Here is a 6,000-nt window from a genome sequence, read left to right as displayed (position 1 = left end):
TCTTCTTTTATACTATGAGTTGAGAAGAGCAGGCTGTGAGATACCCAGTTATAGGGTCAGATAAAGACTGAATTGAAGATTAGTAATAATAATGACAATCTTATTATTGTTGGGAATGACTTTGATATCAAAGTGGAAGGAGGACATTGATTCACCTGAGGGAGGAGATTAGGACTCACTATTATGAGAGCTTTGCATGGTTAATAACAGTTTGTCCTTTGCTCTTTTGTGATTATTGGAGGAAGAACAAATGATACAGTACCGATAAATACATCATAAACCTATTGCACCATCTCTCTTTTTGTAACAAATCTGTTTTTTTAAGAGGGTTATATTATATCTTGAAATATACTCGAGATCGAAACATAGTAAATGCATTAATTTAAGAGACCTTTCTTTCAGTAAGTCATTTTTGGGCATTTTATTTTTAGTATATTAGAAGTTTATACTTTTCACAGACTTATTTTATTATGATTTATTTAAAAATATTGTGTGTTTTGTATTGGCACATGGAAAATTAGTTATTCACTATAAGTGGACTCATGTCGTTTTAAACTTTTGAGTATTGAAAGAAGCCACTTCCATGAATGATTTACTCACTTTAAGCAGTGTTTCAAGATTCACAAAGAAAAAAGAAATGTAGATGTGGTGACGCTCCTTGTCACAACACCAAGCTTTTACGCTCCTAGAAAATTGCTGAGATTCACAAAGCCTGAGTTCCGTGCTAAGTCTTCCTGTACAATGAATGGGGTGAGATAGCCGCCTTAGAATGGGATTCACAAAAGTCAATAGGGTAGGAAGTTCCTCACCTAAAATAGCCTATGAGAGGTGCCAAGTCAAGAGATGTGTGCTAAGCCCCCCTCCTCTCATGGAGATAGGCATTAAGTCTGGGATGCAGGGAGGTGCCTTCCTCTGATGGGATTCTGAGCTGCTCTGTTGGCATTCGTCACCTATGTCATTTTAGCAAGAAGCAAGGGAGAGATGGGGGAGAAGGAGGAGGACCACCTCCCTCATAACTTTTAGCCCAGTTGTCACGGTGCTCACTAGGATGTGGGACACCCATGGTGAGAATGGTTTTGAACAGGGATCTACCACATCTCAGGTGAGTGCTATCACCACTGAGGTATAGGATATTCTGTTGTGGGGCTCTGTCAATTTCTTCTGTTGAAGCTATGCCACTGTGGATAAATAATTAAAGAACCATTGAAGCAGGGGGACTGGAACTTTGTCTTCCACCATTCTTGTGGAATAGCTTCAACATTGGCCCAAAGAAATGTGGGGTCTCCCACATCCCAGGTGAGAACTCTAACCACAGGTGTAAAAGTTATAAGGAAGGTCCTCCTCCCCTTTCACACCCAAGCCATTTTGTGTAAGCTTGTCTGTACAAGCCTGATCTGAGCACACTTATTGGAGCCGGGTCCCATGGCAACATAGGTGAAGGAATGCCTATATTTTCCAGTTAATGCATTGCTCTGGGGCTTAGGTGTGGACACCTGGTGTGGGAATGCAACGTGCATGCACAGAGGCAGAAACATAGGCTCCTAGGGAACTTCTACTGCAAAATTTGGGTGCCAAGTGATTTTAGATGCCTGCAGGACTTTGGGGTAGTTGAGTGGGGTTTTGTGAATCCCCGTGGGGCCTGATTCTGTGATTTAGGTGCCTAATTCCTGTTGTGAATCCAGCCCAAAGATACAGGGAAATCTTGGTTGTAATGTGCACATCTCTTCACTTGATGCTCCTGCAGAGCAGTTTTGCTTTGAATTAGTGCACACAAACCTCTTGTAATGATTTTTCACTGAGAGAGGATAGTCTCTCCATAGTCAATACTGTAACTCATTTTCTATAATAAACCTAAATTTGAATTCCCTCATATTTTACTAAAACTCACCAAAATCATTTGAAATTTCTCATGTGTCAGACAAGAATTTTTTGGACAGATTTCAGTTTAATTGGCCATGGTGAACCAGGGTTCTGGAAGTCCCAAGATGGCAGGGAAAACGGGCTCAGAGGTAATTTCAGCACCATAGGTGACAGTCCCAAGGGGATCTCTGTGACCGAACCTGTCACATGGGGCACCTGGCATTGGCCATTGTTGGAAGACAGGATACTGGGCTAGATGGACCTTTGGTCTGATCCAGTATGGCCGTTCTTATGTTCTCTTTGGCGGATATGCCATATGGCCCTAGGAAATGAAAGGATTTTAAGAATACATTGAGATACGTATCTTGTTTACCTCTGGGTGCTCATAACTAAAATTCTTGACTTTTCTAGTGAAAAGAAGTCAAGAGAGCAAATGGTGTAGAAAGTATAACTGAGGGCACAAAAATGGAAATTTTGTACTTTGTTCTAGTATACTCCTACCAAGTCTTAATGATATTATAAAATATCTAATTTGGATGACTGAACAGGAAACTCACCACCCCATCTGTGAGGAGTAGCTATTCTAATATTTTGTCATACCTCCAAAGCTATTTTCCCCACATGACTTTTGCAAGTTTTCTGTATGTCCTTGTTTTGCTGTAATGCTGGTTAAAATTACATTAAGTAGCTTGGAATTGGAAATCAGTAAATTTTATCAATGAAGTGAACAATCCCATGAATTTGAGAAGCACAAGGACCTTTTCTCACAATGCATGAAAGAGATTATTTTACAGTTATTCAACCAACCCTATGCTATTTCTGTCAAAGCATTTGAACATAAAAAGATATGTTTTAAAAACATCGACTTCTGTTCTATTTTAGTCTATATAGAATTGTTATGCTGTTTAACATACATTTTCATCTAACTGATTTAAAAAGAAATCATGCCCACAGCGTGAAATTAACCAGGCCTCTTCCCAGAAAAAACAGAATAATAGGGCTTGTGTGGTGAACTCCACAGGCATTGGGAAAGTCAGCTCTGATTTCAGTTAGTGGGCTAGAATGCCTTCTGCTGCCCCTGCAATGTAGCGGTTTGGGCCATGGGATCCATACAAATGTAACTCCAGTGGCTTTCCTCCCCGACCCACTTTCAAACCTTCCTCTGCAGTTCTACGGTACAGGGGGTCTTGCTTAGGCCCTTTACACGTGTATGATTTTCACCCATTATCGAAAACTTTCAGAAGTTATGGGCTTGATGCAGAAATCATTGAATGAAATTCTATGGTCTGTATTATGCAAGGCAGGGTAGATGATCCTAGTGATCCCTTCTGGCATTATAAGTAAGGCTACGTTTTAGTCACAGGTATTTTTAGTAAAAGTCATGGACAGGTCACGGGCAGTCAACAAAAATTCACAGCCGGTGACCTATCCATGACTTTTACTATATACTCCTGACTAAAACTTGGGGCGGTGGAGGTGACCCTGGGGGCACCGCGGGTGCTGGCGGAGGGTGGCCCAGGGGGCATTGCAGGTACTCGAGGGGAAGGACGCAGCAGGGGGGTGCCACGAGTGCTTGGGGGAAGGGAATTGTGGCCCGGGGAGGGGCGCCGTGGGTGCTAGGGTAGGGGGTTGCAGCCCAGGGGTTGGCTGAGCTGGGGCAGGCTCCCTACCCCGCTCCTGGGAAGCGGTGACTTCCAGCTCCTAGCTCAACATGCTGCCTCCGCTCTGCCCCAAACCCCAGTTCAGCGGCTCCCATTGGCTGGGAATCGCGGCCAATGGGAGCTGTGGGGGCAGTGCCTGTGTGTGGTGGCAGCACGTGGAGCTGGGAGGGTTGTTCCTGTCGCCCTTCCGGGGAGCCCCCCACCCCAGGTAATTACCGTCCCGCCAATTCCTCAGCCTGAGCCCCACCACACCCAAACTCCTGCTGCTGGGGGGCCCAAGATTGCCCCAGCAGCAGCTGGTGCGACTGGCCCAGGGCTGCCTGAGCTGCTCAGGTGGCTCCCGGGCCAGCTGTACAGGCCGCTGCAGAGGTCACAGAAAGTCACGGAATCTGTGACCTCTGTGACAAACATGGAGCCTTAATTATAAGCTATCAATGAGGATCTTGAGAATCTTCCATGAGTTGCTAATACCGATAATGAATATTGAGTTGGTCAAAGCCAAGGGAAATTTGTTTGGATTTTGTGTGCGCAAAATATCATCAGTAATGTTTGAAAAAAGCCAAAAACTAGAGCCCATTTTATTAAGATTTCTTCCTCTCCCCAAAGTCCAATTGGGAAGGGGTTGGATAAATTGTTCCGGTTTGGGTTTGTTTTCAATTTAAGAACTGAAAACAAAAATGCTCAGAATATACAGCAATTATAAAACTATATTTCAAAAGACAAAATTGCTATTGAGTCTAATCGCTGTTGTGTGTTTTAAGGTTTTTGGAGGTATTCTTATGCATTCTCTTTTTTCTTTGTAATGACTTAAAGAAATAAGAAAATAGAGTTTTTGCAAAGCTCACATGGATTGACAGTAAAAGAAAACAGCAGCCTGAAGGGATTGGCACAAGCTTTCAAAATATAAATTGTATGATAGGTGTGGTTTGCCTTTCCTCTGTGTAATACTTCTAGCAGGCAGGGAAGCATTGCTGAATGTGGGATTATCTCATTATCACAGTTATATGAGTTGTTAGGCTATGATTTTTGTTTTGTTTCATTAAATGTTGCCAAAAAGTTTTTTTTTTAATTATGTTACATCAAAATGAGTCATAAGGCTTTGCACATAAGTTAATAACAGCAAAGAAGCTAGAAACTGTGTGAAGAGAGCCACAGAGGACTGGGATTAGCGTACAGCCCATCTAATTCCCTCCTATTGAGTGGAGAAGTGCCTCTGAGGGCAGCACTTTCTCCTCTGACCTGTTTCTTTCTTTCCCAAGAAAGTAGGGCAAGAGATACTCCTGCTATAGTCTTCCCAGATAAGAGCCTCCACAGAAATCCAAAATGTGGGCTTGATCCTATGAAGTCTGTGTGCCCAGAAACCCCAGTGAACTCAGTTCATTACCACACTCAACTGAGTCCAGTAGTTGAAGGCTATACCAACACAATAGTATTGAAATGAAGAGACAGCTTAGTCATCCTACTATGAATTTAAATATACTAAAATACAGATAGTAGGGGAGGCAGTGTGCCTAGTGGATAGAATACGGGACTCGGGTGCAGGAGGCCTAAATTCTATTCTTGGCTCAACCACTGGCCTGCTAGGTGGCCTTAGGTGAGTCATTTCACCTCCCTGTACCTTAGTTTCCCATCTGTAAAATGGGAGTAATGACACCAGCCTCTTTTGTAAAGTGCTTTGAGTTCTACTTACTGATGGAAACAGCCATATAATGCTTTGTATATTTTTATTATTATATAGAGTTAATTAGGGTTATGTTTAGGGGAAGTATTTAAATAAAGTTTGTTAGCATTTCCCCCCTCCCCTTTAATATAAAAAACACTTGTATTCAAATATTGGCTCATTCTTGTGCATCATCTTCCTGCTTCTTCCTACACTAGTAACCCAGGTAAGGTTGTTATAGAACAGGGGTTCTCAAACTGTTGATTGGGACCCCAAAGTGGGTCGCAACCCTGTTTTAATGGGGTCGCCAGGGCTGGCTTAGACTTGCTGGAGGTTGGGGCTAAAGCCAAAGCCCGACCCCCACCGCCTGAGACCGAAGCCCACGCCCGGGGCAGCGGGGCTCAGGTTACAGGCCCCTGCCTGAGGCTGAAGCCTTTGGGCTTTGGCTTTGCCCCCCTCCTTCTTCTCCCCTCCCCCGCCGCTAGGGCGGTGGGACTTGGGCTTTGGCTTTGGGTCCCCCCGCCAGGAGCGGTGGGGCATGGGTGGGCTCAGGCTTCGGTCCCACTCCTGGGGTCATTTAGTAATTTTTGTTGTCAGAAGGGGGTTGCGGTACAGTGAAGTTTGAGAACCCCTGTTATAGAATATGGGATAGAGACTTGGCCTCACTCCATCAACTTAGTACCAGACTTCAAGCCTACATAACTTTTCAATATATTCTCTAAATTAGATATTGATTTGGGTTGATCCTGTTAATTTGTTTGAAACGGAAAATTTTGAAGGGATCTTAATTGCAATACTGCTTGGGCATTAGCAGAATAT

This window comes from Chrysemys picta, chromosome 2 (genome assembly GCF_011386835.1).
Source record: "Chrysemys picta bellii isolate R12L10 chromosome 2, ASM1138683v2, whole genome shotgun sequence".
Classification (NCBI taxonomy): domain Eukaryota; kingdom Metazoa; phylum Chordata; order Testudines; family Emydidae; genus Chrysemys; species Chrysemys picta.
The sequence above is the reverse complement of the archived record's forward strand: the minus strand, read 5'-3'. Positions refer to the sequence as shown.